Genomic DNA, 10,133 nt, shown 5'->3' with positions numbered 1-10,133 from the left:
GTCATCACGCCTTCCCACCATAGAATACTCGGGAATCATCCTGATACCTTCCTAAAACCTCCCGCAAAGATCATCGGAAAACTCGCCACTTTGACTCGTGTCACTAAATATCTTCATAATTCATTCCAAAGTTCAACTTGGGACTTTTTCGAAGACCACTAAAGTCTTTCTTTCCTATATAAGCGACACCCGTTCGCTCATTACATCTACTAGTTAGGGACTTTTTCCGCATTCTTCGGTACTTAACTCCCCCATTTAGGGTCTTAACCCCCTACTTTCACCGTCAAGGTGATAACGCCCCGCGGAATTCCGACATTCCACAACGCCCATTACATTTTCCGGCGTTGGTCATACTCAATAGTCCTTCCAAGGACTCACTATAAGATATTCGAACCTCAATCTTTCAAATCAGTTAAGTGTTAACGCCCGCTAAACACCACAATATACCACAGTTGTAACTTCAGGTTTCTCACCGGTACCCGAATCCAAAGTAATCATACCATCGGAGTCAAAAGTTACACTAGCAGGTATAAGGAGGCACCTGACGTTATGTTATCCAACTCCAATTTCTAACACCGACTCTCCAAAGACTCGAGCCTTACGGGGTCTACTCCCGGCGTCACACGTCACCTGACTACAAGCGGTCACATAAATCTAACGAACCTTACGGCTCAACGCCCATGACTTCCTAGAGACACCCGTTAGTCACTACCCACCTAGGCCGCATAGCTAGTCTATTTATCTTTCAACTCAACACTAAGGAGGCGCTTGGAACACCAACGATTACACCTTTCTAACTTCGTCATAACCATTAACCCGGTTACCTACATACATAAGAATACTTAACCACCTTGACTCTACCCGCACACGAACGTGGTTAACGGAAATGCCTCTTGAACGGCATACCGCGTACATCCCCAAAAATCATAAAAGGAAAGAGTGGCCGTCAAGAGCGTACGACGCTCGCCACATAATCACAAAACCGCCATCAAAATCAAATCGCCAATTAACATGTGTATATACATCATAGTATGTTATTATCGTCAAGCGTACTACCACACTCTGGTTACGGCCTAATTGGTTTTACCATAAGTTCAACACAACAATTGGGACTACGCCTTACACGGTCTCATCACTATAAACTCGGTTAAGCTCTCGCGGCTACACCAAATCAAAACACAACACTCTCTTGATAAGACGATTACACGTCACGTACTCTCACATGGTGATATAACACCCGGTGCATACTAACCCAATAACACGCGCACACAAGCAATTAGTTGTTAAACTCACATACGAGCAACAATACACACACAATCTACAAAGCCTATGGGTCTCACTCGAACGAGCTTAACGACCCAAAACCACAACCATCTCGTAAAAGAGAGACGAGGTTCACCCGTCTTGCATCTCATAACACACATATCACCAAACTTTGCTCCATCCTTGAGCATACGAAGGATTTCGGATTATCCTTTGCTACTTAACCGAAGCACTTACCTAACCGTATGAGTATTACTCTAGCAATCATCGAGTTACTATCATTTGTAACTTCCACACCGCCACTAGAACACCTATGGGTTTCTTGCCAATACCCTATGTTCGATGTAACTGTAACACCATCGGAGTCAAATACCACGCTAGTAGTTATGAAAGAGACACCTAACGTTGGGTCCCATAGACTCCATTACCAACATTCGTCTAGATCAACACCTTGTCTTAACGGTTTCATCAACTTCCACACGAAAGTGAACACGCTCAACATCCGAAAACCAAAGCCCGTCTCCATGGCTTGGTAGAAACATTTTCCCAAACACTAAGGAATGCTTGGTTGCACCAAGTCTTACGCCCTGCAATCGTCAATCCAACTCCAACGTAGGGTAATTCCATTAGGAATGCTACCCGTAACAATACCACGTATTTACACTAATGCATTCGCCCCCAAGTCGCATTCTCATGAGTCAATGACTCAAGTGCTACCCTAGTGCACCATCATCGTAATTACTAACCCCGCACTTATATGGGTACTATTGAAATATACGTTCACTCGAGACTAATTAGGTTTCGTAACGAGACTTAAGTCTCAACTTCATAACCGAATACATCGGCATACAACAAATAATAATAAGGCATATTTGCATCGAAAACGAAAGTACCTGAAGCAGTATCGCTGGACTTCTGTGCTTCACTACCCATCAAGTAGTCGCGCTCTAATCTCTTAACCCGATCAGTAAACGATTCGGAACACTCTGACCTTTTGTGTCCCTCCGCCTGGCATATAAAGCACCTGATCGTGCTCACAGGTACACCCGTACAATCCCGTGCCAAATGGCCTCGTTGCAGACAATTATAACATGTAGGCACGAAACCTCCTAACTTCTTAGTCTGATTACTAGCCCGATCGGGACACTCAGACCTTTGGTGCCCTTCTTTCCGACAATAAAAACATACAGTTTTGCCCGACGGACATTCACAAGACTTATGTCCCCGTTGCCCACAATTGTAACACTTCAACCCACCGGAGCCCGACGCTCCCTTCCTCATGCTACTAGCTGCCTCAATTACACCTCTACTTTGATCAATAAACAATTCGGGACACTCCGACCTTCGATGCCCCTCTTTATGACAATGGTAGCACATTCCGTTATCACTCCTCAGCAACGTGCACTCCCATATCTTGTGGCCCCTAACACCACAATTGAAACATTTAGATGTGCAACCTCCCTTACTCTTCTTTTTCACATTCCCGACGCCTTCAGATGTACCTCTTTTCCTATTGCCCGGAGCACCATGTGGCTCTAGCCTTGCAAGTACTTCTTCTTCACCACTACCTTGAGGGTTGGAGAACCTCTGCTCGAACTCTTCCCTTACAACCTTAGTCACTTGGTCTCGGACCATCTCGGTTACTCATCCTTCGATTGACTCCTTGACTAATTGACTAACTCCATTGGTAAAACCAGAGACGCATTGTTCAATCGCGGCTTCAACCATTACCGTTAACTCATTCCTCCTTTCATGAGTAGGCTCTTCCGTTCCGTACCCATCTTCAGTCTTCATTCTTAAGAAATGAAATAGATTAAACAACGAAACGAAAATACATAACACGTATGTATATATACATATACACCACACTACCCCATCTTGCTCAACAATCGTCGTACATTGCTTGTTTGACACGATTTGAACCCGTAACAATGGTAGCTAATCATTATTACGCGAGCACGTCGCATTAACTTGCTAGTATAACGTCTATCTCGCTTGATGATTGCTAACACAACACAAAACAATTAGCGCAAGGTTAGTTCACATAAACCTAAGCACTAATCAACTCCCGGTCCGACCCGTCTCCTACAAGTCCCGCATAAAGCGCATACACAAATAAATCTAAGTCTAGGCACCTATCTCAAGTCGCCTAAATCCCTTAGACCACGCTCTGATACCACTTGTAATAACCCAAACCAATAACCAACCGAATACGCGAAGCAAATTTTTTTTTTTTTTTACAGTAGAGTGCGCCACGCGCACAGGCCCCCAACAGCTTCTGTCCAAAATCGTCAAATTTTAATTAAAGATCTCCCACTTCCCAACATAATTAGACGAAACGCTTTTCACAACATGTTCTAATATGGAAAACTCATATGATTCAAACATAAAATGAGTTTTACAAAACGAGGCCCACATCGGCCGTTTTACGAGTTTCATACAAAAGTTCGAGTTTCGACCACACTAGTTTAAATTCCAAACGACACTATGAGCATGGTGTTTGGGGTTAAACTACCCAAATCTCGGTCAAACTCCAAAAGCTATCACATCCCAAAAGCGTCCCCTAAACAACAAGCGGGATCTCTAATCCAATCGAAGGCCCTTACCCTTGTCAACGTCGGAGCCTATAAAAAGATAAACAACGAGAGGGTAAGCAAAGCTTAGTGAATGCAATAATTATACCCATATATATATATATATATATATATATATATATATATATATATATATATATATATATATATATATATATATATATATATATATATATAATATACCTACTTGCAATCACTTACACATATACCGCATACACGCTAGCAATACAATTAGCATACTATCTCAAGTACAAAGCTAATAATCTCCAATAAACCGCTACTAGCGTAATCAATAACATATAATCGACATAATATAATATGCTACAAAACAATACACAACCATGGTTAACCATTCTCGCGTCATGGTGCTACCGGCTCTTTGGTTCACACCATACGCATTTGTCATGATGCTACCGGCTCTTTGGTTCACATCACAACTTGAGTCATACTCACGCTAGAGTGCTACCGGCTCTTTGTTTCACACTCTAACAACGCTAAGGTGCTATCGGCTCTTTGGTTCACACCCTAACAAATCGTGCTATAGCGCTACCGGCTCTTTGGTTCACACTATAACACACGTACTATGACGCTACCGGCTCTTTGGTTCACATCATAGCACGCTCGCACATACTATGGCACTACCGGCTCTTTGGTTCATACCATAGCATACAAATAAATACTTTACATACATATGCATATAATCATTCCACTCACCTTTAAAGATTTGGTGACGGTTTTATACTTCCGCAAGCTTCAAAGCAAAGTACCTAATATAATAAGTACTTCAATCAACCCACATAACTAGTTGGACTAAATACCAACAATTTCACTTATGTGCATTTAATGACTTAAATGCATTAAATGCCCCATTTTCACCAAAACCGCCCTTTAAGGGTCAAGACCATCATTAATCACTTAAAAGCTAGTGATTAAGGTCCAACAACACTAACCATTACACAATTAGGGTATTTCATACCCATATTTCTCAATTAGGTCAATCATTAGCCCTTTGACTAATTTAAAGTCAACACACCCATTTCGGGTTATCTACTAACCCATCTAACACCCATTTACTAATTAACTAGGTGTGCTAGTGATTAACTAACCAATTAGAACTCATAAACATCAATTAACATTTTGAAACCCTAGGTTAGTCACCATTGAGTCTTCATGACTCCCTCTTACCCAAGAACACCCAAAATCATTAATAATGGGTTTTATGTTCATCACTATCCCAGACCCTAACACTTACACAAAATCAAAGTAAGAAAATCCAAGTTAGAACATATCACTACAACCAAAACGTAGCTAGAGAGGAGATTGACAACTTTAGAACTCGAGCTAAGACCCAAAACTAGCTCCTCCTTCCTTGGCTTGAGCTTTCTCACACAAGAATCACACACTCTCTCTAAAATTGAAGTGGAAAAGGATAAGGTTGTTGGAAATGGAGTGAATGACTCCCCAAGATCTGACCTACTGGCCTCAAACTCGTCCACAAGTGAAATTACCAAAAAGCTCATCAAAATATCTGATTAAAATAAGCAGAACCCGGCTACAGTAATAGTGCGCTGCGCGCACCCTTAGGTGTGCGCTGAGCGCATCTTGCCCAGTTTAGCTTCTGACCTCCGTTTAAATACACAAGGTCACCCACACTTCATGTACTCTATATATGCTTATGTACAATAAATAATTGGGTCTTACATGATTCGTATCGCGTGGATATCTTTGGTCATCTTTTCCATTTGTCTCCCGAAAGCATCAATCTTTACGGAAATGGAATCAAAGTCATGGCTAGAATCGGCTCTAGCCACTTTAGATGAATGAGAGATATCTTTTTCCTGATGCCACTCATGTGAGTGGGAGGCTAAGTTGTCAATAATCTTGTGAGCTTTGTTGCGGTTTTCTTCATAATGGAACCACCAGATGCTGTGTCGATGTCCTTTTGTGGAGCGACGTCGACTCCTTTGTAAAAGATTTGCACTTTTTGAAAAGTGTCTAAACTGTGTTGAGGATATCCTCTCAACATCTTTTTGAATCTTGTCCATGCCTCATATAATGTTTCCATTGGCTTTTGCATGAACATGGAAATTTCTCCTTGAAGTCTTACGGCTTTTGATGCCGGAAAGAATTTTTGAAGAAAATTTTCAACTAAAACATCCCAAGTGTCAATCGTACCCTCTGGTAACGCTTCTAACCATTCCTTGGCTTTTCCCTTTAAAGTTCAAGGGAATAACCTAAGAAACAGTGCTTGATCCTCAACTTCTCGGATTCTAAATAGATCACAAATCCTATAAAAGGTTCTAAGATGTTCGTTTGGATCTTCTTTTATCGTACCACTAAATTGACACTGGCTAGTGATCAGGTGTAGGACTTGCCCTTTGATTTCAAACTCCGACGCAGTGATGGCGTGTCCTTGGCCTGTTCGTATGGCTCTCATTCGGTCTTCCATGCTTTGGGGATCCTGGTCTCCCATGTTTGAAATTGTTGACTCTGAATCACTGGAGGATTCCGATTGAACGGTTACTTCCTCAACAACCTCTAGTTGCTCAATGATTACTTCTGGATGAATGATTTGTGGTTCAGGACCTTCGAAGTGTCCTTGAATATCTTTCGGGTGCTCAATCGTGAAGTCGGTTTCAAAAATTGGATTATCGAAAGTTCGAGTTGGAGTACTTGCTCGACTAGATGATGATTCTAAAGAAAAATCAACGGCGATAATATTGGCTAGATGTCTTGATCGGGTTACATGTGGTGAACTTATGAAAGGTGGTGAACGTTTCGCTCAGTGCATTCACTGAATATCCTATTAGTTATAAATCCAAAAATTATTATATAAGTTATCAAATTAATAACTTTTCTGCTTTTGCCCACGTTTCGAATAGCCAAAAGATGTAGCAGGTAGCCAGGACTCGTTAAATTGGAAATCCACAACTCGCCACTAACAAATCCAACTATTACTACGAACCAGAAAATTGGTGTCTATCAATTTAATCGCTTTTAATAAAAAAAAATTCGACATCTAAAGTTTTAAAAATTATATGTCCTAAAAACTAGAGTGTAAAAATGAAAAATAGAAAGCACGCGCAAAGAAATAACGTAGCGTCGATAAACAAGAAATCAAAAATACGAAAGAAAAATGTAGGATCTTAAAAGTCAAAAAACTAATAACTAAAAGTTGCGACTAAAGTCTTAAATCTAAAGATAATGAAACTTAAAATACTATTCTAAAAGGAGATCGGCAATTACTTCAATCGGCACTAAAATCTATAAAAATTTATAAAGATGAAAAAAATACTACACTTATAAAAAAAATCTAAGTTGATTATTTTTAGGATACGAATATTAAACAAAAAAAAATTGAGTTTCTAGTGAAAACTTTGTCAATTATCCTAATATACTAAGCTAAAAAAAATAATGCCTACGGCCTTGTTGGTAACTGTTCCCTTTGACTTTTTTTTTTTTTTTTTTACAAACACAAATCTAGTGACAGACAAATGGGACAGACAAATGGGAATCCAAGGTTAGTATAGAGACTGACACAAATTCTTGAACACACACATTTACATATACTCGATAAAAAAATAAAAAAAAATAAATAAAATAAAATCATATCAACACTTCTATCCACCAACTCAAGTTTCAAGGAGCAAGTTTGAAATTTGCCCCAACATCGATTGTTCCCAACAAAATGATTCTAATTTTTTTAATAAATTTTTTTTTAATTACCAGTACTAATTAAATTACCTAATAATTAAATATAGTATAAAATCTAATTTAACTATCTAAATATCTAAAATGACCCGTAGAGACACAAAAAGTGTCCCCGGCAGCGGCGCCAAAAACTTGATGTGTTTTCTAGGGTGTATGAAACGGTTATCAGTTTTATATTATTTACTATAAGAAATTACCTAAATTAAACTAAAACACAAAAGGCAAGTATACCTATCGTGTAATAATATAGCTAAGGTAAAGTCCGGGAGGTCGATCCGTGGACACTATTATCGGGTGTTCCACTAGGTTAAATTAGTTAATTAAGTAGTTAAACTAGATTTAGTAATATATAGTAATTTTAGTAACTTTCGGGGGATTTACCGTTTAACGACCGGTATGTCTTTTTTGATTTTCTTTTTAATTAAAGTAACAAGATAGTAAATTTAAACTATATTATAGCAATAAAGTAAATAAAAATTACTGCGGTAAATAAAAATTACTTTAGCTAAACGAGATGAAAAATGCAATAAAAGAGTATTATGCTTATCTGACTTCCGTAATCGTGATGTTTAATATTTTTCTATTTCTAACCTGGGTTAATTTTCTTTATACTAGAAACATTTAATAGATTCACCTGGATTTATCCAGTGTGAATAAATAGTCAAAATTATAAGACGCAAGTCTCTTTGTCGCCACAGATCCTCGTGACTATTATTAAATATTTCTACTAATTAATGACCTATATTGTGGCTCGGTTATCACGTCTGCCACAGCTATACCAGTCCTCACTATATATAACCCATCCCTGTATCATCTAGTTTATTTAAAATTAATTCACTCCCGTCTCCGGGCAACGCACAATTATTCATATATATTATTAGTTCGTTTATCATCTTCGATCAAACGAATATGACTACTAATCTATATTTCAAATTGTAAATATAAGTATTAAATTAACGAACTCTCATTCTGTTAAACAAATACAAAATCCATTAATGCTAAATATTCCTATTTTTACAAGAATCGTTCTTTTATATAAACATTAATTATGATATAAATTAAATTAACCCAAACCGTTGATTATTAATTAAACATCACGACTACTTAGTTCAGATAAGCATAATATTTATTTAGCTACTAAACATGGTAGAAAAATAAATAATACTTACAGAAAAGTTCTTAGCTTCCATTAATTCGATGTGGTAGAAACTTGATAGAAATCGCTCGTACAATAATATATTACAATACCCAAACTAATATTACTTGAAGTGAAAATAGAAATAGAAACTGGAAATTGAAGTGCTCCGTAACTGTGTACCCTCCTCTGTCTGACTCCTCTCTCAGCTCCTTTCGTACCATCTCAATATCACATATATATAATCCGTATGCACTTATGAGACTGACCAAACTTTAGCTTAACATTCCCATTGATATTAATTCTTTTGAGTATTAAATTTGGAAAGTAGCCACCCAAATTCAGTTTATTATTTGTTTAGTGTCTCGTGAAGAGTGAGTCATGATCAATTTATTAGAGTCTCCTTTTGTAATACTCCATTTGGTGTACCCAACAATCCTTCTAGTGCAACAATTCTTTTGTTTATAAAAAGCAGCACTTCACTTACCAATACCTAACTTTTATATAATTGTTTAATCCTTGTTAAGTGTGACTCAGAATCCATCGATTAGTATGGATAATTTTGTGGTATAAACTTAAATCAAAGTTGTAGTCCCCTGAGTTACGGACGTCTGGGCTTTGGATTCACCTTTTTTCGAGTCCGAGTGATTTAGTTATGATTTTTTTCGTGCACGCGCGCAAATTTCCATGTTATCAGTTTACGTCAGTGATCTTGTGATTTGTTGACTTGTACTTTGACGAATGATTTAGTTTGTAGCTTAACTCCCTTGTACACTTCACTTCTTCCCTTGTACCTATTCATTTATGCATTAAGAACTTGTACCTTTTGGAGTATAACTTGTACATTGAGCGTTTTTTACTGTTTTCTTCATTAATCTTCATTTTCGCACTCCGTCTTCACTTTTATTTATTTGTACAATTACAACGGAAATATAATACAATTACATATGAAAACCTATTATTTAGGAGAGATATTGAGACTAAATATATGTTCATTTTGAGCAATATCACCGACCTTAACAGGATGCATATAGAATATCCCCATCATTCCGGGACTCTCATCGGATATGATAAATCGAAGTACTAAAGCATCTGTAACTCGGATGAAGCTTGTTGGGCCAAATAGATCTATCTTTAGGATTCGCGTCAATTGGTGGCAATTATACCAATTCTTAGGCTACCAAGCTAAAAAGGGGCATATTCGGTTCGATAATTCAACATAGAATGTAATTTCGATTACTTGTGTCTATTTTGTAAAACATTTATAAAACTGAATGTATTCTCATCCCAAAAATAATAAATTTTAAAAGTGGGACTATAACTCACTTTCACGTATTTTCACTTCGTCGGAAAATAAGACTTGGCGACGGGTCGATTCACGAACCTATAACAAATATATACATATATATCAAAGTATGATCGAAATATAT

At 37.8% G+C, this 10,133-nt stretch overlaps 1 non-coding gene across 1 annotated transcript; it reads left to right on the top strand.

The window, feature by feature from the left end:
* The first annotated feature begins 5,854 nt into the window (after positions 1-5,854).
* On the top strand, positions 5,855-5,961 carry LOC139851024 (small nucleolar RNA R71). Its single transcript, XR_011760390.1, has one exon. It is a non-coding gene; the product is annotated as a small nucleolar RNA R71 (small nucleolar RNA).
* Positions 5,962-10,133: the final 4,172 nt, after the last annotated feature.

This window comes from Rutidosis leptorrhynchoides, chromosome 5 (assembly GCF_046630445.1).
Source record: "Rutidosis leptorrhynchoides isolate AG116_Rl617_1_P2 chromosome 5, CSIRO_AGI_Rlap_v1, whole genome shotgun sequence".
NCBI lineage: Eukaryota > Viridiplantae > Streptophyta > Magnoliopsida > Asterales > Asteraceae > Rutidosis > Rutidosis leptorrhynchoides.
This window is presented reverse-complemented; position numbering and strand designations above follow the sequence as displayed.